The 24,134-nt window shown below is 35.5% G+C and overlaps 1 long non-coding RNA gene across 1 annotated transcript in view; it reads left to right on the top strand.

Moving 5' to 3' along the window:
* Nucleotides 1-24,134, top strand: part of LOC116744873 — a 57,982-nt gene that overhangs the window by 1,873 nt on the left and 31,975 nt on the right. Inside the window, exons 2-3 of the long non-coding RNA XR_004347205.1 lie at nucleotides 1,260-1,369; nucleotides 1,496-1,859. This is a non-coding gene — a long non-coding RNA (uncharacterized LOC116744873). The remainder of the gene's footprint in view (nucleotides 1-1,259; nucleotides 1,370-1,495; nucleotides 1,860-24,134) is intronic.

Raw genomic sequence — 24,134 nt, 5'->3', positions numbered from 1 at the left:
AGCTTCACTTTATAGCTATGTTAGGTAATGGCAGAAAATAGCACTTATTAATTTGTTTAATTGGCATCTGTCTTTTTGTGAAAGGTGTACTTAAAAGTCATCTGAAAATACTGTAAAATAGGCTACTAATTGGGCAATGCTGCTTTTCTTTTGAGTTATTTTAGGCATCAGGCATTATATACTAAACAGCTGTTCATAAAACCTAGAATTCATGTTGATTTTTCTATTTGTAAGTAACGTGTCAGGAAAATGATGAGTTGGTGTGTTGGAGAAGTCATATATTTAAAAAATAACAGTAATAAGAGAAAGCACCACCTAAATGCCTTAAATTGCAACCAGGTCAGTTAGAGATGAGTTGTGGTAGTGGGAGAGATTCTGTTATATAATTATCCCTTGATGAAGAGCTATTTGCACTTACATAATTTGAGGAATCATAACGTCTATTGCCATGTTTCCATATACCCCTCCCTATTCCACTCACATGGATGTACTTCCATGTATTTGAGAGTAAAGGGAAAAGCAAATTGAGAACTTTCTAATGGAACCACAACATGTCTTGGGTAGTGACGTTGCACTTGTTCATTTTATTTAGTGAACAATAAACCCCTATTATCAGAATATTCACTGCAGGATCTTAAGACAAAGCTTTTCCAGTAAGAGCCATATTGATCATCAAAGAATCACAGAGATTCTCTCTCTGGAAACCAAAATTACAGTCAATTTGCAAATGAGTTTATACTGTTTTTTTTTCTTAAATTTTTTTTTTATGAAGACAGAGCTTCAAAGGTTTTTCTGTAGAAGTGTTCACAACAACTGCACAGCAATGTATTTATACTGTATATTAAAAATGTGGGCTATGGAATTACACATCGTGGTACTACAAAACAGTGCCTAAATCATGGAAACTCTACCAGCTTGCCAATTCAGTGAGTTCTGATACTATGGAAAATGAGTTTAATTATTTTGTGCTTTGAAGCTTTTTTTTTCCCTTTAAAAATCATTATGTTGTATAGCTCTAAGGCCTTCAAAGGAGAGATGCCTATTTTTGTAGATCTATAAGTATTTGATTTCAAGTAGTATATTGAATGAGTGTTTATTTTCTGTGATCTTGGGCTTGAGAAAATGCATTTCCAAAACACACTGCTGAAAATTTCACCCATGCATGACCCTATCTTTATTTGAGCCTCACTTCTTCTTAAAGCCGTCTAGGCAAATACATTTGTAATATTTGTGTGCTTAACTATGCATGTCTCTTACAGGGCTCTCTCGCTGCCATGACACTCAATCAAAGCACCTAGAGTGGGCTGGCTGAGACCAGAGAGGGTACCAAGCAGAACAAGGACAGAGGAAGGCACTGGGAGAGCACCAGGTAAACTAAAGGTTACTTGTCACGCCCACCCTGTGCCCAAAGAGCCTTCCCACGTCCTCCTTCTTCACTGGGAAGAGTGCACTCTTCTTCTGTGTTAAGTGGTTGGTTTTGTGATTTGTCTTTCAGAATTGGAGATAGAGCAGCCATTTGGATTTGGGCAGGAAGCAGCCGATCACAGCTTTGGATCCTTCTTTAGGGAAATCGAGTTATGGATTTATGGTCCCGGTCAAGCTCAGCCCAGCCCCAGCCAGGGGCGGGCTCAGCAGCAAGAGTTCTGGTGGCGGCGGCAGTAGCAGCGGCAGCGGTAGCAGCGGCAGCAGCAGCTTGGTCCTCTGACTCTCTTCGGTGACGGGTATTCTTGGGTGGATAATACGGATTACGTTGTTATTGCTTAAGAATACGCGTAGTCGAGGAGAGTACCAGCGGCAGGCGGGCAGCGGCCGCCCCTCCCAGCCCACCAGCTGGCCTCTAAACGCCTGTGGTTGCCAAGGTAGCACTTTTTTGATCTTTTCTTTTCCTCGGTGTTTTCGCTCTGGGTCGCGTGTTAGGTGATCGCAAGACACATCCCACCAGAAGGGCTGTGTGCGCCGCGCCTCTGGTGACTGGAGCTGTAGAATGGGTGCGTGCAGAAGGGCGGGGGTCGAGGCGGAGGGGAGGGGCGGGGAAAGGATGAGGGTCTGTTCGGCGAAGCCTGCGGGGAGTTTCGGCGTCCCCGGCCTTCCAGGCTCCTCTCCCCGTTGGGGTCTGCCTGCGGGGAGAGACGCGGCCCGGGCGAATTTCGAAAGTTGGGAGTGATGGAAAGGCCTTGAGCAGTTTGGCAACGTCGCGAGTGAGGAGCTGGAGCTTAGCAGAGGGTCGCTGCGGGCTGCCTGCGCAGAAAGGGCGTGTCCGTGGGCGAAGGTGCCCCCGCAAGCCGCGGAGGCTTGTGACTTCGCGAATCCCGGGCCCCACCCCCAGCCGTGCCACTCCGCAGCCAGACCTGGCGGCCCGGGTGGGGAGCGGGCGGGAGACCCGGGCCCGGGTCCCCCGGAACTTCCAGACTGGAAGTGTGTTGGGTCTCTCAGGGGCCCATATTTTCTTTTCGGATTCTCCGCGAAGGGGTGGAGAATCAGCATGGGAACCGGATTGGTTGCCGTTTGGCACAGAACTGGAACCTTCCCGAAAGCGGTGGGGCAGGCAGGGACTGCTCAGTCGTCCAGTTTCTTTGGGACACCTCTTCGTCGTGTCTTCCCTGCCTCTGCCGTTAGGATGAGTCTCAAACATCAACAAACCCAAGGCACGCTCCCCTTCTCAGGTCTGCTGCGATGGGACTAGAGGAAGAGAGAGCCTTTCCCTACTTCTACTTACAGTTTCTGTTTGTTTGTTTGTTTCAAATGTTAATGGACGATCAAAGCCTACGGATTTGTCCAGCAGAGGAGGGGTCCTAGCGAAGAACTAGCAACCACCCACCGATGCCCCCACCCCCACCCCGCACACTCGGACACATCTGAGGACGACCGGCTGTGGCGGGAGTTGAGATGCCCAAAATGGTGTTGGAAAAGGTGATCCACCGGAGAAGACGCGGGCCAAGGAGGCTCCAGCTCTCAGCTCTTGTGGGCTTAAGACCACGCGGCTCTGCAACTCTCCTTTCCCTCTAGGGAGGCGCCAGGGCCTGCCCAGTGGCGGCGCTTCATAGGTGGAAGGAGAAAATGCTGGAGACTAGAACGTGCCAGGCCCCCAGAAGGTTCCACGAGGCTCATTAAGAACCTCCTAGGACCCTAAGACCAAGTTTCTTACCTGCGTGGTGGCCCCTGATTTTGCACGGGCTGCGAAGACTGAATTCCTGAGAAGTCGAAGCTGCAGGAGGGGAAAAAGAGAGAGAGAGAGAGAGAGAAGCCTGCGACGCTCTCCTTTGCGGCGCTCCCACACCAGCTCTAAACCGAGCTACTCCTCAGACACCTTTTCCCTTGGGAGGACTGGCCTTTCCCGGGCGCGACCTGCATGTACCCTGATGGGTTCTTGCCCACCAGAGCAGCCCTGAGCCATGGAGACATTGAGAGCAAAGTGCCCCAGAGGAGGCAGGCACACTCTCACTCTTTCCCATCTAGAGTCTCGCCTTTCTTCCAGTGTCTTGGATTCATAGTGAAGGGTACACTATGCCACGCCTCTCCCTGTCCCTATTCCTACCACACCGCATCTGATCCCACATTCAGGGTATCAGCACTCATAGCTTTTGCGCTCAGGGAAGGTTGTTTGCAAGGAAAATGAGTAGTGGCCCTTCTCAGAAGCTCCCAGGGCTGGCGATCCCGTTTTAAGAAGGAGTATAAGTAGAAAAGAAAACACAGATACTATCTTTGCACTCGAAATTCTATCACTAGCAAGAGAATTTGGAAACTGCTGTCCTTTCCTTCATCGTTCCATGAATTACCCTCTTTCACTCGGGATTCACCAGTTGGTGATAAAGGGCTTTTAAATATTGTGCTTGTTGTGTATTTAACAGAATTCAATATGTCTACTGGTGCCCTTGTTTCATTAGGAAATTGGGAAAGTAGAGAGAACCTGCATAATCCAGTAATTCGGTGATCTTTGGAAAGTTGACCTCATGCTGGTTTGTTAAATAAGTGTATGAGATTGAAAGGCAGAAAGGGAGTTGGGAACCTAGTGACAGAGTTTGCAAGAAATGAAAGATGTAATACTCTGGCATTTGTTGAGAGAATAAGGAAGAACTTTTGAAAAATAAGCTGTTTCATTCAATTCTTTGCCACTGGTACTTTAGCTTATGGTTGCAATTGCTTCATAAATGAATAATAATTTTTTAGAGTGGAATACTTTTAAATGCTAGTGACGAAATCTAGAGGAAACCTGTACTCATCTCTTTCTGGTCACAAAAAGTATTTGATATTCTTGGTTCAAGTGGTTTAACTACGTATCTCATTGCTTTCTTTCCTGTGCAGAATTATTTCTTAAAAAATTTTCCATTAAGTGTCAGTCTGACTGAGCTGGTTCCTATTTAAATTTAGAAAACAAAACAAAACAAAAAAATATGGGTTTTACCATACTTGGCCTTTTTAGATAAGAAGGAGGAAAATCCCCAAAACTTTATTAAATTGAAATTGCTGTAGTTAATTGTTATTGTTATAAGGCAGCTTTTTTTCTCCCTCAGAAATAGAATTTTAAATTACATCACCACTAGCCTGTTATCACTTTTGCCCTGTGGGTATCCATAGACAAGATTAAAGAAGTACAAAGTGATTCTGTATGTTTTTCATGCTAGATACAAGTGATTTTAAGTAATCATAATAGGTGGGTTGTTTTTCAATTGATGTCCAAATATTAGAAGGGTATGCATCCTTTTTCTAAAATATGGTTTGCTTTACAAAAGTGATACAATTTTTACCTGAGAAAAGCATATGGATACAGCTTAGACTGTTTACTTGACAGTAATACTTAAGGCACAGTGGACAGGGAAGGAGTAAACTTGTGAAAATTGCTTTTGTCTGCTATTTTTACCTTAATGAAGTCTGCCTAAGTACTCAAATCTTTATGAACACAATTTATGGCTTTTGATAGAAGATTTTAGTTTTCTCGTTGAAATTTATATGTCTAGAACACTCAAATTTATAACATGATATTCATTAATAGGTGTAAGAAACACCATCTTGGTTGATGGTTTACTACTGAGTCTCAGGTAAGGAGATTGACAGAAACTGCATTTTACAAAGAATTTTCTGATTTTATTTTTTGTTTGTGAATCCTGTTCTGATATTTTTGCTTGAATAGAAGTGCAGGGAATGGTGGTTTTCAGAGTTAAAGATCCATTGAGGGTCGTGACAACCTCTGTGTGAATACCAAAAAAAATTATTGTGCAGATGATTCTGACCAAGCACATTTTTAAATAAATAATCATGTCCTGGAGGCAGGATCTCTCTCCAAGTCCACTGTTAGCTCTAGAATGATATGATTCTTGGTGTTAAAGCAGTGCCAGTCTAGAACTAGAACAGTACTATCAATGAATGTCCAGGCAAAGGAGAATGATGAAGTAGCATTTTGATGGGAGGAAAATTCCATAAGTCATATTACCATTTTTAAAATTATATTCCATATCAGTCCTAGTAAATTTTCAAGTATAAAAATAGACATTTTTTTTGTCTAGGTGGAGATGATGGGTATATTGGGGAATATTTTGTGCTTTTATGTAGGACAGAGAAGGACTAAGGACACAGAAGCCAGTATAAGATGATCACGATTATTCACCAACTTTTCAATACTGTACAGTTTCCGCTGTCACTGAATCACAGAAATGACAGGATGATGTTCTTACTCTTATAAAGTAGTGTAATCTGCATGTTAGACTTACTATTTGAAAGTAAATTTATTTGATGATAAATGTTCTCAATACGAAGAAAACATATTAATGACAATACTTAAAGAGTTTTATTATCGTATTTAGCTATTACATATAGTTATTGGTAGTTATACACCTATAAACATAAGTGCTAAATATCTTTTAAACAGTGAGTTTTGTAGTACAGTTTGTTTTTCAAATGTTTTGAGATTTTCTCCTCTGGCACCTATACTTTAAATCATGACTTAGAACTCAAATTTAAATTTACAAAACCTTTCATGTGGGTGTATATTATAAGCTTTTTCATTGAGAAGACATTGCAATTCATGCAAAAACTGTAAGCTAAAGAAATATTATGAAATTTTAAGTTTCTTGAAATATGTTTAGTACCTGGTTGAGTTTGCTGAGTGCAGCTTGACGGTGGAACCAATGTGTCCTAATATTTATATTGTTGTCCCAGATTACAAATATGTGACTACCTAAATCTTTTACGTTCTGAGTTCTGAGTTCTCTATCCTGGTTAATAATGAGAGCTAAGTAAGACAGTCTGTTCTCCACAACCAATGAAAAGTATTATACTGTCTATACAAGTGTAAAGGCAACACTTTTCATTTGCTGTGTTTGTGGAAATACCCTTTGAGATTCAGTAACAATCCATGGTATCTGAAAATTTATACACATGACACCTATAGCTGAAACTAAAAGTTAAAAAAAAAGCCAAGAATAAACTATGAACTTTAAAATATTCAAAGGATTTTAAATGAGGCTTCCTGTGTTTATTTTATTAACTTCAAAACAATACTGAACCTCAAATTTCAAACTAAAAAATCACTTATATTGCTGTAGCCTATTTACTAATACAATTCATGGTTAAAATACAGTTTATATCATAGTACACTTTTTTCAAGTTGACAAGTTACATTACAGTAGTGGCATAATTGCATAATTTGATAGTAGTGTCTGTTTATTAAACTTAAATAAAATGTGTGCTCTTAAGAGACACTTTCTAAAAAATACTTTTCATAACAATGATATAATTTAACTAGAAAATTGATATTTCTTGTAATTTTTTAAAAAATTTATATCCAATACACAAGTGGAAATTAATTGTTTGAGGTCTATTTTTATCTCCGTGAGCAAATGTGACCAATTTCAAGAATTGCTTCAAACAATCCCAAGATAAACTAAAGTTACTTATTTAAGATTTTTTTTGTATATCTGGTAAATATTCCATTCATTTTGGGACTTCAAGAAGAATGAATGAATGAATGAATGAATGAATGCCATGCCTAATATTCTATCAGAAGCATAATTGCAAAAACATCTTTTCCTTTACAATAGAAACATATTAGGATAAGACTTAACAAATATTCTAAATTATTTTATGCATAACTTGTGGGGAATTAAATTTAAGAATGGCTACTTTATGGGTCCAGTTTCATGCACAATTTGTTTTCATAACTATTATTTTAAACAGGCTTTCACGGTGTTTACAAAGACAAAGCAAATTAGAGAATTGAGGCAGTTATATGGAAAAAACTTGAATCTTGTCTTTTCCTCAATTATATGATACTTAATGGAAGAAAGTGCATCTTATGGTAGAAAGAACTTTGGAATAAAGGCTGGGAAATCTGATTTTGAGTACAGGTTCTGCTGTGAACTGTGACTAGCCACAGGGCTTGCCCAGCGCTCAGGGTCTCATCCACAACAGGAGGGCTGGATTTAGATCCTCTCAAGGCCCTTCTACCTCTTATGAATTCCATTTCCAAAATAACCTTTTTGTTTTGGCCTGAATTCTACTCTTTATTTTATATATAGATAGATGGTGAGCAAATCGATACCACAACTAAGAAAGCAGCTTTAAAAAAGACATAAATCTTTCAAAGGTATTCACCAACATATTTTGTCTTGATATTGAACAGGAAATTGTTTTTACTTAAACAATCTTTACTTAAAATTTTAAAACATGAGCACATGGAGACATTTTTATCACTTCTTCACCCTTTGATTTTTATTTGAAGTTTCAGTGGGAAAGAAAAGCCCCGAAAGAATGACTTACTGATTCATCCTAGTGTGTTTTTGTGGGAATGCGTGTATGTGTATGTCTCTATATGTATAATATTTGTGAGGCTCTCAAACCATGGATACATCTCAAAAATATTTCAAGTTAATAAGACCAAATCACAAACAACTCTTTTCAAAGTCTATGTATACAATAATAGTGGGTAAAGACTAAACATTGGGCCTTTTAAAATGTGTATTCTGTGTGTAAATGTTTCTGCTATTAAATTTAATTACAATTTTTAGAGGAATGGGGAAATTGCTATTTTTCATTCTGTTAAAAAGAAAAGGACTAATATTTGTCTAGGATATTTAATCCTAAAATAGCATAGCAATGGTACAGCCTTTTAGAATATCAAGTCCAGTGTCTGGCACATGGTAGTTTCTTTAAAATATTTATTAATTTAGTGAAAGCAACTATATCCTTTCAGGACATGTTAACACAGAATTTTACATTTTTTTTCCATAGTTAATGTCATTGTTAAAAAATGGCCGTTGAACTAAATGTAGTTAAGTTTAATTTAATGTTAATGTAAACTCTAATTATCAATTTGTTTAATAGTGCTTTTATTTTTTTAATTTTTAATTGACGTATAGTTGATTTATAACGTTGTGTTAATAGTGCTTTTATTCTTTGCTAAGATAGAAAATTCATTTTCTCTGATTCTCAGATATAACTCCTAAATAATTGAAAAATCTGTGGGAACATTTCTTTTAAGCTGGTATGCTTTTTAGAATTGTAAGTAACTGTTTACTCAAGACTCATTTCATTCTATGTGAATTCTGATGTAGAAAATGTTACCTAATATATTTTATTTAATATTAAATCTATAAATACTTAGAAGAATTCATAAAATGTTAAACAAATAATAAATAGAAATTCATTTTATCCAATATAATAATTACTATGATAGATATATTTTCTAAGGTCAGGATCTGTGCAATATTTTTTTTTCATTATTTACTAGCAAAGCAAATTTAAATTACAAGCAAACTTAATTTATAGTTTTATTTGAAAGGTGTGACTCTCCTGGATGTTCCAAGTATAATAAATATAAGTTAACATTTTAAGCACAAAAGAATACACCCATTTTCTTAAAATTAAAATAATATGGCTTGTCAACTATTGTTTTATCCAGATAATTTACATAATGTTTCATCCACAGTTTAATGATGGATATGACACATCATGTCCATTTAAAACTTTGAGGATACGTTTAATAAAAGTTCTGTAAAGCTTTCAAAAGCAATTGATTTCAAATAGATTTCTGGTGATAGGAGCATGAGGTTCAGAAGCCATTTACTTACACTTCAATTAAAATATCTCATATTCTTTTCTGTTGCTGGATATAGTTGTACAAAACAGCTCTGACATTGTTTAATACTATATACTAGGACAAAGTCGAAATTCTTTACTCCAAACAGGTTTTTGTTAGTTGTGGCTGCTATATTAAGAATCAGTGTTGACGTTAAATTTTTTAGACGGTTTCACATTTAGATCTGGCGATCTGTGCAGATAACAATTGGATTTGACAAGAGACAAGGGACAGTGATAGCAAGTAACCATATTAAGGATGTGAACTGCAGAGAGGATCATGCAGTTTGGGGTGATGTGTTAAAGAAACAATAATGAAATTATTTGTGGCAGTTTTATTGGCAGATCTAATAGCTAGTACCAATGCACATTGAACAAATACCAATTTTTAGGAAACTTTACAAGAGATCATTTTTATATAGTGTCCTTTTCCCAAAATATGGGAAGTTGACAGTACTGATTTTATATAGTGTAACTATATAGTAGGGTTTCTTTCATAGTACACAAAAGTTCTTGCTTTTATTTAGATAGAAAGTCATGCTCTAGTATAGAACTATATAGAAATGGTATAGAATCAATTAAAATAGAAATAGTGTCTGAGTAAAATGGGCCTAACTTACAGGTAGAAAATTGAGAAAGGCATGGAATCTGGATGTTTCACAGGTCAAAGGAAAGATCATCAGTCTGAAAAGACAGACTTGTGGAAAATTAAGCCTAAGGGGAACATGGCTTTAAAAAGCCTTTTTAATCCATTTTTCTATTGGAAAAGACATATTTTATATTTGAATGCCTGCTTTAGAAATAAAGTTACCTAGGGGGATTTGTTTAAGACAGTATTAGCAATATTTCTCAGTATAAAAAGGACACTTGTGTCTAAGAGTCTAGCTTTTCCTTTTCACTGCAATTTAAATTTTAGGGCGGAGGACTGTTTGTTAATTAACGATGGTAAAGTTATAGAAGATTGACACACTTGTTCTTCTCTGGCTTGGCTCTTGTGTCCAAAGACATAACATTCCCACTTGATCATTAGTTTTCTTTTGATGTAATTATTTTCCAGTCCATTATCCACACAGAGTACAAAATTTCATGAGTCTTAGATAAGCCTATAGTACATTCTTATGATTTTTAGTTGTCATGATAATTTTCTATTTCAGATCCAGTTATTTGGTGTATGGTCATACTTCTACTTTTTATACATGAAATCATCACAACACAGGGAATCTAAGTAACGTCCCCATAGACATGCAGTTAATACTTGGAACCCATTTTCTAAGTCTTCTGGATGTTTTCTTTCTAACACATCACACTAAAACTTCAACACTGAGGTTTTTGTTATAATTTTGCTTTTCCTGGTATCTGACAATAATTATATTATCCTTACTAGTCAGTTATTATCTGATTTAACCTTTTCAAGCTCAAATATTGTATATACAGATGTGAATGTGCGAATAGATTCTAAAGGTCTGCAGTGTGCTTATGGATAGGTTTTTTTCAAAATCTAGGAAGATTTTATAGGCCAAATTAATGTTAATGCTGAAACAAACATAAATCATAATTAAAGGAACAGCTTGATCTTTTACCCAACTTGCAATATTTCAGTAAAAAAAGGAAAATTTTAATCTCAATTAAATCAGCTCAATTTAATAAGCTTCCAGATGAAAATATTGGCTGAAAGATTGGAGTGACAAATATTTGTCAAGTAGTACATTCAATGGAAAATTTAAAATAAGATTAGTAAGTAACACTTGCTGAATGATTTTCACACAGCAGAACAGAAATCAAATCACATCTTTAATATACAAATTAAAATTGTATTTACTCTCTGTTATTTCAGCTTTTAAGTATTCAAAGCTATCTTGAATAAAGAAAGACAGAATGACTCTTGGATTAGAATAGAGTCAAAATAAAATTCTCAGTTTTACTAAACCCTTGTCCATTGCTATTATGCTATGTATGAAAATTATGTAGTACCTGTAATACTAACCATTTAGGAGCCTGAGAGGGTGATTACTCATTGTGTAGTCACCCAGCTTATCAATCAAGGAAATATACTTCTTATACTCGAAAGATGACTGTTCCCAAATCAGACCTCACTCACAGCAGTGAGAGTTCACTTGAAAAATGGTGTAACTATAAGGTTTTAAAATTTACCAGATAAAAATATATCTTTTTACCATTTTGTCCTCATCAAAATGTTTTCCTTTTTCATTAACTGTAAACAATAACTGTAAATAATTATGCTCATTATTTTCTTCAATTTTTAAAAAACAAAATGTGAACATAACTCTAAGATAGATAGAAAGATAAAGAGTTGAAACATGGAGGGAGGGAAGCAAAGAGGGAGGGAGGGAGAGAGGAAGGAAGGGAGGAGAAGAGGAAGGGGGAAAGAGAGAGAGAGAAAGAGAGAAGGAGAGAGAGATTTTCTTCTGATTATTTTGGTGCCTAGTTCAAGGTAATAAATACAGTTGCAAAACTGACTCTGAGAAGCCACACCTAAAATAATAACATTTTGTCCAAGGAAAGATGTTTTATGGATTCACATAATTTGGTCAAGAACAGAAGGCTTTAAAATTTGTAGAGGATAGATTTTAATCCTCAAACCAGCTAATTAAGCTCCTTTTGTACAACATACAGCTTTAAGTTAACAGTAATTAATATAGCCAGCTTGGAACCTCAGGAAGCTAAAGCCAACAAGTGCTTTTTGGTTCACTCCAGAGGATGCGGTTTGATTGCTGGCGCCAGTAAACAGGTTGGGAATTGTCAGCATTGTAATTAGCAGCAAGTTTCTGGATTCTTAGCCTGCCAGACTAGTGGGCTGATGCTTGGAGCAGTTGCCCCAGGGGAGAGAGGGAAAAATAAAGGAAGGGAATTTGAGCAACCTTGCAATGCTCTGCCAGCATATGCCACTGGACCAATGTTTTTCTTGGCAAAGGTCTATTTTAAGACATCATAGTGGTTTCCACAAAATATGAAACTCACCATAGCAACCAAAATGGCAAGTATCTCTAGGAAACTTTCCTTGATTGGCTATCAGGTCAGAACTGTGTTCAGAGCTATTTTGCCTCCTGTGCAGCATAGGCTGTACTCTGCGTGATGTGGTTATTAACAGTACGATTAAAAGGGTTAAAATCTGTTTTGGCAGCAATCCTGTAATGCTCTGCTATAAAGCCATCAAAGAAAAGTTTATGCAAACCTTATTAACCCTTCGTGTAATACAAACAGAAGGAAACGTCAACCTTAATACCACCAAGAATCCAATCCTCAGTACGTAAATGATAATTTAAATGTACTTTTCTTAATTCAAAACCATGCGACTGTTGTGGAGAAAGGTTGTCGGATAATTAAATATCCAAACAGTATTTGCAAGGACTCTAAGACTAAGGGCTACATTAATAACGTTTATGGGTAATTTATAACCCAAATGAATGAAAATTAGGCCAGCTTTTAGAACTTATTCGATAAAAGTTTGTGTGTGTATGTGTGTGGAAAATTTCACTGATCTTACAGCAGAATAGGATCTGAAACAACATATATACTTAAAGTAGCTACAGGATAAGTACTAAATCTACTTACCTTGTGGCAAAAGCATAATAACAAACACTTTCTCTTTAAAGCAGCTCTGCAGTATATTAATTTTACCTTCCAGTTGAAAAAGGTCAAGGTTGCCGAGCATTGCTAAACTACACGTATTAATTTCTCCCAAATAAACGCTTGGAATCATATCAAGCGTATTCTTACTGTCACTTTCTACCTTGGCCAAAATATGAGGAGGCTTCAAAGAGATAAACAGGATATAGAGAGACAAAATAGCTTTCTATCCTGTAAAAAAAAAAAAGCCTCAAATGGATCAATGTGCTATATTAAGCAATTGCCGCAGGTGGGTTATCAAAAGTGCCCAAGAAATGGCTGTGTAGATCTGGCACCCAGGTGTCTGGTGTTGCATTTAACGGATCTTTTGTGGGGAGAAAGATTACTCCTATTTGTTGGAGAGAGTACAGTTCTCTAATCCTCCACGACAGAATCCTTATTGGAGTAAACCAGCAACACATTTCTTACCCACTCTCCTCTAGACTCGGAGAAATTCTCCACAAGTATTCATTATATTCAGTGAAATTAGATGCCTACAGGTGGCCTCAGAATGTGCCTCCAGGCATACAACCTGCTGTAAATTTTTAAGTTACATTAACTTAGCAGTATGTTGTCTTCTAACAAAAGTTCATTCACTTTATGAGGAAAGGGAGAAGGAAGCAGAAAGAGTCTTTTGTGTTAAGCAGCATTACAACTCTTGCCCACCCTGTTCTTTCTTTGAAGGTGGTAAAGGATATTTGCCAGAAGCAGGGCTGCTGGCGTGTTAGTCGGGGCTGCGTCTCCTTATAGAGTCACATGGGCTGTCACAGCCAGCAGGCCTCAGTACTGTGTCCTGTAACTGGTGTATTGGGGGTCAGTATTAAAAATAGATGCAGAGCAGTAGGACTTTTTCTTTCATTTTTCGTTTTCTTTCTTCCTTAAAAAAAGAAAAACCTTTAAATGACATCTGTTATTAAAGTGTTTTGTCATCAGTGGTTTTTCATATTGTGTTAGAAAAAATTAGTTCAGCTGTATCAAGGCATTTGGGTTTATCAGATGTTGTTGCAATTTCTCCCGTACCACACATCCTATATGCTGTAATTGTTTTTCCTGGGCTTTTAGGTTACCAATCAGTGAGAGGAAGACAGAACTCCTTCATAACTTTTTTGTCATTGGGTTTCACACTCATCCTTTCTTTGTAATGATGTAATTGTCATTTAATGTATGCAGTTAAATCCCCCTGCATATGTTAGGGTACAATTCTCAGAACTGATGAAAAAACAAAGATAATATCTGAGTTAATATACTTTAAAAGCAGAAACTAAATTAACATTTCAGGTGCAATACACAGGTCTATTTAAGCCTCAGAAGACCTAGTTCTAGGTTATAAATCTCTTTCTCATCAGCCACAAGCAGAACCAAATCTGGCTTTCACCATTCTAGTCTCATTAAACCTGTAGCTTATACTACAAGTAACAGTGATAATATGTGTATTTTGAATATATATTTTGTTTATACAGGGTCATAGCTAAATTATTAAAAATGAGAAAACTTTTAAAATGTAGAAACAGGTTTTTATTGTAATGCCTGTAGCATAGACATGGGCAAAATGAATAACTTAAGCCAATTTGGTATTTATCAAGTCATCTGCCTTAATGCAAGAATATTTAGACCATCCCACGTTTCATTTTACAGCTTCTGACGAACATGCTGAGATCAAACAGATTGTATAGTCAAAAGAGCTAGGATGTCTTTCAGAATAAATCAGTAAATATCTATTATGCATGTACTCTTCATGAGTCATGTATTCATGGCTGTCAACATTTATTAAGCACCTACTATGTACCTGGCATTCTTCTAAATGTTGGGGTGACATTGTCATTAAATCATTCATGCCCTCTAAGACATCTCACAGTCCAGGCTCTTATGAGCTCTGTGGGGGATTCTAAAGAATGTAAAGTAACATCTTCCTGGGCTTCCCTGGTGGCGCAGTGGTTGAGAGTCCGCCTGCCGATGCCGGGGACACGGGTTCGTGCCCCGGGCCGGGAGGATCCCACGTGCTGCGGAGCAGCTGGGCCCGTGAGCCATGGCCACTGAGCCTGCCCGTCCGGAGCCTGTGCTCCACAACGGAAGAGGCCACAACAGTGAGAGGCCGCAAAAAAGTAACATCTTCCTTTCAAGAAATGTACAAGGTTGTGGTTAATATAACAAATATTAAATTGTGTAAAAGTGAATGTTGCTCTAAGCCATTACTGTTGTCTCTATTCACCAGAAAACACTTACCCATCAAGATATAATATTAAAAATTCTTTCTAAAAGGACTTATATTTCTTTTCCTTAGAGTATAGACTACCTTTCAGAACCGAAGAGACCAAGGAAGCACCTGATAAGAAAAGAATTAAGTACACAGTTTTTCACCTCAAAGCAATAGTTACTTTATTACCATTTCTAAGTTATTATAACACCATTTATAACTACACATAATTATACTGTCCTAGGAAAAATTGTTAGTGTATCTATGGTTATCAGAAATTTTATTTTAGTAACTATTAAAATGATAGTGAATACATGTAATTCCCAAATCCATTAATAATCTTAGGCTCCAGAGTCAATAAATGTCTTTTGAGAATGTGATGATAGACTTTCTCAAAGAAGGTGCTAAGAGTACAATGCTGCAGTTAAGATCAGTTGTTCTCAAAATGTGGTCTCTTGATCGTAGTCTCAGCATCACTTGGGAACTTGTTAGAAACGCAGGTTCCCAGATGGCATCACAGGCCCACTGAATCCAAAAATCTGGAGGTGAGGGCCTGCTAGTCTGTGTTTTAACAAGCCTGATTCTGATGCCTGCTAGAGTTTGAGAACCACTGCTTCCTACTGATTAAAGATAATTCACAATTAAAGTCAGGTTCTATGCCACAGTGACCCAAATATCAATAATTTAGTCTCTGTTGTAGATTTATAGTAATACTTTATTATTAATTACTAATTATAGCAGATACTTTAAATTCAAAATCAGGACTTCACCTCACTGGCAAATTCTGTAACATTTGGGAAATATTTTAGGTTCCCAAATATTCCACTTTATTTGGAGATCTATGTGTATGGAACTTATATAGTACTCTTATTAGTGTTATATAATACTCTTAATAGTACTCTTATTGCCAATAGCTTTATAATTGTGATAATGCATATTGAATTGAATTTTTCCAGAATTTAAACTTTTCTTTTGATTTAAGTTACTATCATTGTAGTAATTCCAATAGCTTCCCAAATTTTACTCTGGTGTTAAATTGTGTCCCAGTGCAGAAGCAAGCAGAATCAGCTTCATTTTATAAAAGGCGTAAAGCATTTAATAAGTACTTTGTGTGTGTGTTATTGTCCCATGGATCATTATTAACATTTTCTCATTCATCAATGACACAAAGAATTTTTAAATTCTCATGTAAGTGAATTGCCCTGATCAAATTCTTTGAGCATTTACAAAACATTCCAGTAATACAACAGTATAAAATAAATTTCCTAAATATGTTTATTAGAACGTCATTTGATTAAAATTTACTTAGAATATAGATTATTGTATAATAGTCAAAATGAATGTTACTGATTAAGCAGTTAGATTATATCAGTTCTCATTATGCCAAGTGGAGACTTTCATAGAACTATAATATGTTCTTAGCTTGTCAGACCACAGCTTTTTATTCAAGCTTTCATGGAAATACTAGGAATTAAAAGGCTAAAATAACACAGCTCTAAAGTGCAGGGAATTGTTTCTGTTTATACTTTAAATTCAAATAAAAGGACAGCTAATAAACTATATCACTCTGGATTGTAAGACCTAGAATAGTTCTCTGATCCATTAAAGTTGTCTTTTGTATTTAGCACAAAACATAATCTCAAACCACCTTTGAGTTAATGTTAAAGTAACCGATTGGCAACATAACTGAAATTTTTCTCAGTCTAACCTCTTCCTTCTATTAATAAGACACTGTACTTGCTTATGACAAAGTGTAAGTTTAGTCATATGCATTATAGGATGCCAGAATATATAATGAACAACTAATAATAATATTTCTTAGTAAAAATACAACCATTACTAATGTATAAAGAGAGAAGGTGTAGCCCAAATATCAAAAAATTACCTAATGGAGAATATGTATAACATTAAATAATAAATTGTGTAGTATTTCACATTATAATTTTAATGCATTAAAGTGTTCTATAATATCCTGTTTTCTCAAAAAAAATTTTTATAGTTGCTCCATTACTTGTCAGAATAATAGAACTTTCTGTCTCTAAAAATACATTCTGACTATGAGCAAAAGACTATATATTAATTTTAGAATATGATCTTATTTCTTTTTCACAGTAGAGATGAGCAACGCTGTCCAGACTTAAACACTAAAGAGAGAATCTCAGTGGTGGAACAATTTATGCACACCCAGTTTAGACAGAAGGATTGACCAGAGATATGTGAGAAATCCAAGTTATTCTTATGGAGGAAAAAAGAAGTCCATTATTTTGACAGTTAACATTTAAGATTAAGCACTTCAGATTATCCAGAAAGGAAAATGAAATCATTTTAGTGAGTCTGAAGTTTGATGGATTTAGTTATTAAATTAAATAGACACTAATTTAAAGGTTAGTACTTCAGACCTCAAACAAAGAAGGTGTGACTGTAAAAAGGATACAAAATAAGTACCAAGTAGCCTATATTTAAGCAGAAAAGATACAATTTGGAAATGTCAAAAACAGCTTATTTTTCTCTTGTATTTTTATTAAATGTTTCAGTTTATTATTGGTTCTATTTCTTAAGTTATAGGGCGGATTCAGAGGTGTTCAATTATTACATTGTTGATGTTTCACACATTCTTTTTTTATGTAGCAAATGTAACTTTAAACATTTTATAAAGGAAAAGTCAGTTTGAAAATTTTGTTAACATTATAAAGCCCATTAGAATCTTTCTCAAATGAGTATATAGATTTACTTTATAGCCATATCTCATTTGGCTTATTGTGGACGTATATTGCTGATAATCTCATCATTGTGGATTTATACTCTATATAAATTAGTATGTTGATAGCTGGAAACTTATCAGATGTGAGCTTATTAATTATCAACAATAAAACATTAGTGGTTTAGCATCTCTGTTCTAGAATGCTTGAAGCCTTTTGCAAAATTGACTTAGTCACATCTGGACCATTTTATTTGCAAACTGCTACCTGATGCTACTTAGAAAGTTTTTCAATATGCCTATAAAAGTATATCTATGCAGGAAATTTTAAACGATTATCCACCGGAAAATGTGTTATTTTATAGTTTGTGAACTCTAATATTTTTTTTTTTTTTTCGGTACGCGGGCCTCTCACTGTTGTGGCCTCTCCCGTTGTGGAGCACAGGTTCCGGGCGCGCAGGCTCAGCAGCCATGGCTTACGGGCCTAGCCGCTCCGCAGCATGTGGGATCCTCCCGGCCCGGGGCACGAACCCGTGTCCCCTGCATCGGCAGGCGGACTCTCAACCACTGAGCCACCAGGGAATCCCTGAACTCTAATTATTAAATGATGTACATTTTAAAGTTTGTAGTAAACAAAATTTCCTAAAACACTCAAATAATATTTATATAAAAAACATTTTCCTGTAAAGAAGAAAACTTGAAATTTTTAGCCATACAGGAAAAGATAATTGGAAAAAAATACTGAGGAAATAAAACTGAAAGCACACTTTGGCCAAGTATTAAGTCCAAGTATTAAAATTAGTATGTTAAAATATGAAATATTACATGTAACATGTTTATTAAATCGAATTATTTCTATTACCCATCCTTTCTGTTCTTTCTTTTTGATATATATTAACTTTAATGCCATGACTGGCTCACTAACAAGAACCAGGCCAGATCAAACTTTTAGCACTTACCTCAAATTTCATGAAAATAGAATCCAAGAATGGCATACTGCAACAAGGTCTGTTTTTTTGTGTCAAAATGAATTATTGTGCATTATAAATGATACTCCATGATGTTTTTATAATGATTCATGAAACTATGGGGCTGACATTTTAGCACAAGGATTGCCATAGAATGCCAATAAAGCAGGAAAACTAATTTCAAAGTACTCCTAGATGATGATAAAACAAGGTATTCAAATAATTTAAAGCCTTTCCTATCACTGTGTATAATGCTTTTTAAAAAATCTATAAAAACAATCCAAAATATTTTAGTAGTTAAATTAATAGGGATTAAGAGTTTCTAATCAAAGCTAGGCCATGATAAAAGACCATCACATGATATACTTTTGCTTTTACATCTCTTGGAAAAATATGACCACTTACAAAACGTCCAATCTTAGGATGATTAAATATCTTAGTCTAATGTAGAAACAATTATAAAATATATCATTTATATCCTTTTAAAATTATGATCTATTTTTCTTTAAAAAACCTTTATATCAAATTTGAAATTCTGTTCTGATTTATTAACTGCTATCCTAATTTATCTTGGTTTCTTAGTCTTTAAAAAGGAATCCCACATATCTCATATACATTAGTTAAATTTATTTAAATAAATTTTAAAATGTAAAATAATATTTTAAATAACCATCACTTGTTAGTCATACTAGCTTATTTGAAAAAACTAGGCTATTGTGTTGAGGAAGCCACTATTATTTTCAGTCAAGAGATAAAAATCCAGGTTGACTTAAAAGATTCTGAAATGATTTCCCAAAATTATATTTGGTGAATGGTAATTACTGTTTTCATTTTCCTCTCTTTAACTTTACATGTTGTTTATCAGCAGAAAGAACACATGGTAAAAATTTGTTTAGAGAAATTTGTTTTAAAAGAATTAGCTTCATTTCGATTCTCTCCACTATTTAGTAGGAGGGACATTTATATGGATTTGTTTTTTTACATTTATTATAATACAAAATTACAATAATTTAAGGAATAAAGTTTATATTTAGGAAAGTCATTTTCTTTATTTCATTTTATAATATACACAATTTGCTTTCTGTAGTAGATCCACATGGCTACAGAAATTAATTATTTTGAAAAAAATACATTAAACTGTAATGTATTAAGTTCCTTTAGTAGTATATTTTTAAGAACTATTTATGAATAATTAAATGTTATTCATACATATCTATGTATTTGATTTACATTGATTTGTGAGGATTACTGTGTTTCCAGTTTGTCTTTATTATGATTATTATATTTTTCCCCAAGGTATCTAATTTTAACCATAAAAGTAATTTGTCAATGTGAAATTCTTGGTATAGCAAATTTAAAATTTAAACTACAAATAGAGGTAGATGGAAGTACATCTACTTCGTGTTTAATGTGATCTTAATTTCTGTGAATTTCATGCTCTCATTCCCCTTCATCTCTTTTTGCAAGTGGCCACTTTGTCATATGCTTTAACTGTAGGAGGATGAAACAACTCTAAAAGTGCCCACCATCAGCATAAAGTGAGGCATTTTGAGCTCTACTGTGCAAAATGAAAGTATAATATTCATTGCAAAGAAGACTTAGAGATCTATTATCCTGTCATTTACCTTTAAAGGCACTTCGATTTCTGGAGTAGGTTAAACAAAGGAAATTTGGAATGGATGTCTCTTTAAAATTTAGTAAAATTGGAATCCTGAGGCTAGGAGACCACTGAATACCTTCAGCCATGTTCCAGACAACACATGGATGAAGGATAATTGGTGACGTAACAAGCTATAAGTGTCAAAATATGTGAGCATAAAAAAAAGGGAAGCTGATTTTATGAGTTCACTTATGTCACAGCCACCGAGGGAATGGGTTAGTATACTAAAACATATTTCCCAGTTCTGGACAACAGTGTGGTTCTGCTTCTGGCCTTGAACTTAGGATTTCCTGCTGAAGTCAAAACTAGGTTTATGCTGTCCTGAAGGGTCAGGAACAAACTAGGTTGTGATTATAGAAGCAGTATCTCTGGAATCACTCCTAAATCCTCTAATAATCCTGGGTATTGGTTTGATTGATAATAGGAACCTCACAGGGTAGAATATCTCCCCTCACGCCTCAGTCCTGATGGATTCTGGGTGCACGTATAGGAAGGACTCTATCTTTGAACTGATGATAGAATTGTTTTCAGAGTTTAATGCTGAAAGAGACTTAAATGGTCATTTGGTACAATTACTCTTATTTTAAAGATGAGAAACTGAGCTTTAGAGAAATTACAACTTCCAGTCTTAATATGATACTATATTCTCCAAGAAAAGTCCTGCTGATAGTAACAACTCCAGAGTCATGGATCACGTCTAGTTCAACACATATGGGATCTTTAACCTGCCAAGTATTTGCGTGATCATCTCTATAATTATCACAAAAAATTTCTTCCTCACATAGTTTATCCCTAATTGTCACATTCTTTACTCAATTACTGGGTAATTTATGAAACTTATGTAATTTATAAAATATTTCTAGGCCTTTATTTGAAGTGAAAATATTGTTAAACATAACATGACAAACATGGGATTCTTTTCTCCTTTATGAAACATAGAAACTAGAAGGACAACTCTATGTCCGGTTATTACTGTTAATATTTACATTAACACTAAAAATAACTGATTTTCACATTCAGCGCATCTTCTCATTGGCATTCCCATGATGGCACATCCCCTCCTTTTCTGTGTAAATCTGATTAAGGGGCTGCCCCAGCTGTCATTCTGCACACAAAACTTCCATGCCATTTCAACAATGATCCTATTTACACAAGGACGTCAAGGTTGAACATTGAAAGAACCTAACCATTACTGAATATTGAATCATTTCCCTCCACATAAAACTGCAAATATGGTCTGAGAGCCAATTTCCCCGATTACCGTGGTTGAGTAGGACTAATTACTGCTAAACTGGGTGCAGCCACGGTCTGCCACAGCAAAGCTAGATCCTTCCAATGTCAGGAGAGCTCTGCCCACCCAATGATTGTCTCATACTGTAGAATGCTGTGATTACTCATGCTTGTAGTAATGATTAACTTTTAAAAGAACGCTAATTGTAAATAATCATAATAGTATACTTTATTTGAATGCCTCCCACACGGCAGGCATTGTATAAAGTATCTATTATCTCATTTTACTTACTTCTGAAACTGTGTCAGGTACTATTATTGACATTTTATAAATAGGAAAACTGAGTTTCACAGGGATTGTCACATATCCAAAGCCACACAGCTGATAAGTTCAAGAGCCTAAGGGCTACTTTATATTCAGTTCTTCCCACTTCACTGCCATTTCCATGTTTTCTTAAAACAACCAGTGAAGATGCGTGATGCCTGAGAAGAGCATCAGTTTGGGAATTAGTAGAACTGAGCTCTATTTCTGCTTCGGCCATTAGCTGAAATGTGACCTTAAACCAGCACTTTGTGTCTCATTTCCTTCATCTGTAGAATTAAGTGATAGAACTAGCTGTAGCTTTCTGTGATTTTAAGTAATCTCAGAGATTTTTCTTTTTTTGAGAAAGAAAATTGAAAAAAAATCATTCACAGTAATAATGCCATTGAATATATAAAAAAATTAAATGGATGATGTGAAGCAAGGTGGGAATTTAGTACAAGCATAAAGGATATTTACAGTATGTGTGATGAAGCATAAAAATACATTTATCTTCCTCAAAAAGCAAAAATATTGTATATATTCATGTGAAACACCTTAAGCTATATCAAGAACACTATATTTAAATACTTAAATACATTTACATACTATTCAAGTACATATATTGACTTAATCATAGCAGCTCTAGGGATTCATGATATGCTATGGAAATTGTCTATAAAAGATAAGTGAATAAAAATTAACTGTAGCACACCAGCAATTTCAGACACATATACATACCATTTTGAAAATCTGTGCTTTTGAAATGTTAACAGTTCCTTATGTATTTCTCACAATGATGCATCCATATCACATATACAGTTTCCTAAACATATTGTATTTTTCTTAGAACATCAAACATCATTATGTCCCATGTCAATTTTGTAATATTTTGAAAGAACAAAATATGGTATAGTAAGCTGACATATTTTCCTTCGTTGAAATATTCTTTTGTGTGTAAACTTTTTACAGATTTTTCTCACCATTTTCTCCTTTTCTAAAGTTGACAAAAATGTAAATGATGGCAAAGTGAAAAGAATTATCATTTCTTTCAGCAGTTATTACTCTGTGCCCTCATATTGCTATTGCATAAATATTGGCAGAATGCCACAATTTTTGGATTAGAAATAATAATAAATAATTGTTCCACAGAATTTGTAAGCACCTAGAACACTTTCTTGGAATATATGATTTTCACACACACAAAAATATGTCACTTTAGGCTATATTGAGCTCGTAGAAATTTTGGCCAAAAAAGAAGTGTGGTTAAGTTTTGATTTCACTCATTTATTTATTCAACATGTATTTATTTGAACTGCTACTACGTGCCAGACACTATGCAAGGTGCTGGGTTTTGTTGCTAAAAAACACAAAGTTGATACTTACCTGAAGCTTCCAGTGCAATAAGAGAGACCAATAAGCAATTAAACCAATAGAGAGAAAAGTAATTACAAATTGTGAAAACTTCCACAAAGGAAATTAACACCTTGAGGAGACAAAGATTAACTGGAGGAAGCCAACTGAGATAAGGTGAATTTCTGAGATCAGGAAAGCCAGGAATGGAACCAGTGCTTGGTGAAGAGTGTTCTAAGCTAAGGCAGGATCAAGCACAAAGACACTGAGACATATCAAGTATTTTAGGAATACATTGTCTGCTTTGTCCTTCAGTTTCATTAATTAGCATGATTCTCAGGAAAATTCCAACTCTATTGAAAGATTTGCTAAAGGAAGGCATTTTTTAAAGTTGTAGTAATTTAGAAAAATAAAGAAATTACTCCTAAGGAACAGCTTTAAGAATGAGGGTAGGGCTTCCCTGGTGGCGCAGTGGTTGAGAGTCCGCCTGCCGATGCAGGGAACACGAGTTCGTGCCCTGGTCCGGGAAGATCCCACATGCCGCGGAGCGGCTGGGCCCGTGAGCCATGGCCGCTGAGCCTGCGCGTCCGGAGCCTGTGCTCCGCAACGGGAGAGGCCACAACACTGAGAGGCCTGCGTACCGAAAAAAAAAAAAAAGAATGAGGGTAGATGAAGTATTTAATATCTAAAATATTATTACTTATTGGATATTATATTTTTAAGAAACATATCCCAGAGCAAAGATCTCTGCTTGAATTTTCTGTTTATAGTAGTCTATAAGATAGTTTAATGTGTTTTTATAAAACACAAAACTTATTCCAATAATTTTCTGTCCTTAGAGGAGTAACTGTTCTTATTTGTTGCTTCTTATTTACAATGAAAGCATTTGAGTCCCAAAATACACACCATATTTGGGGAAGACAGAAAAAGCTAAAATTTGTTTGTCTAAAAATATTTTCATGTAAACTCATTGTTTCAGAAAAAACAGACATGGACTATCTGAAAGATTGATTTACTACACTATCCTGTCATTA

Source organism: Phocoena sinus, chromosome 1, assembly GCF_008692025.1.
Source record: "Phocoena sinus isolate mPhoSin1 chromosome 1, mPhoSin1.pri, whole genome shotgun sequence".
Classification (NCBI taxonomy): Eukaryota; Metazoa; Chordata; class Mammalia; order Artiodactyla; family Phocoenidae; genus Phocoena; species Phocoena sinus.
This window is presented reverse-complemented; position numbering and strand designations above follow the sequence as displayed.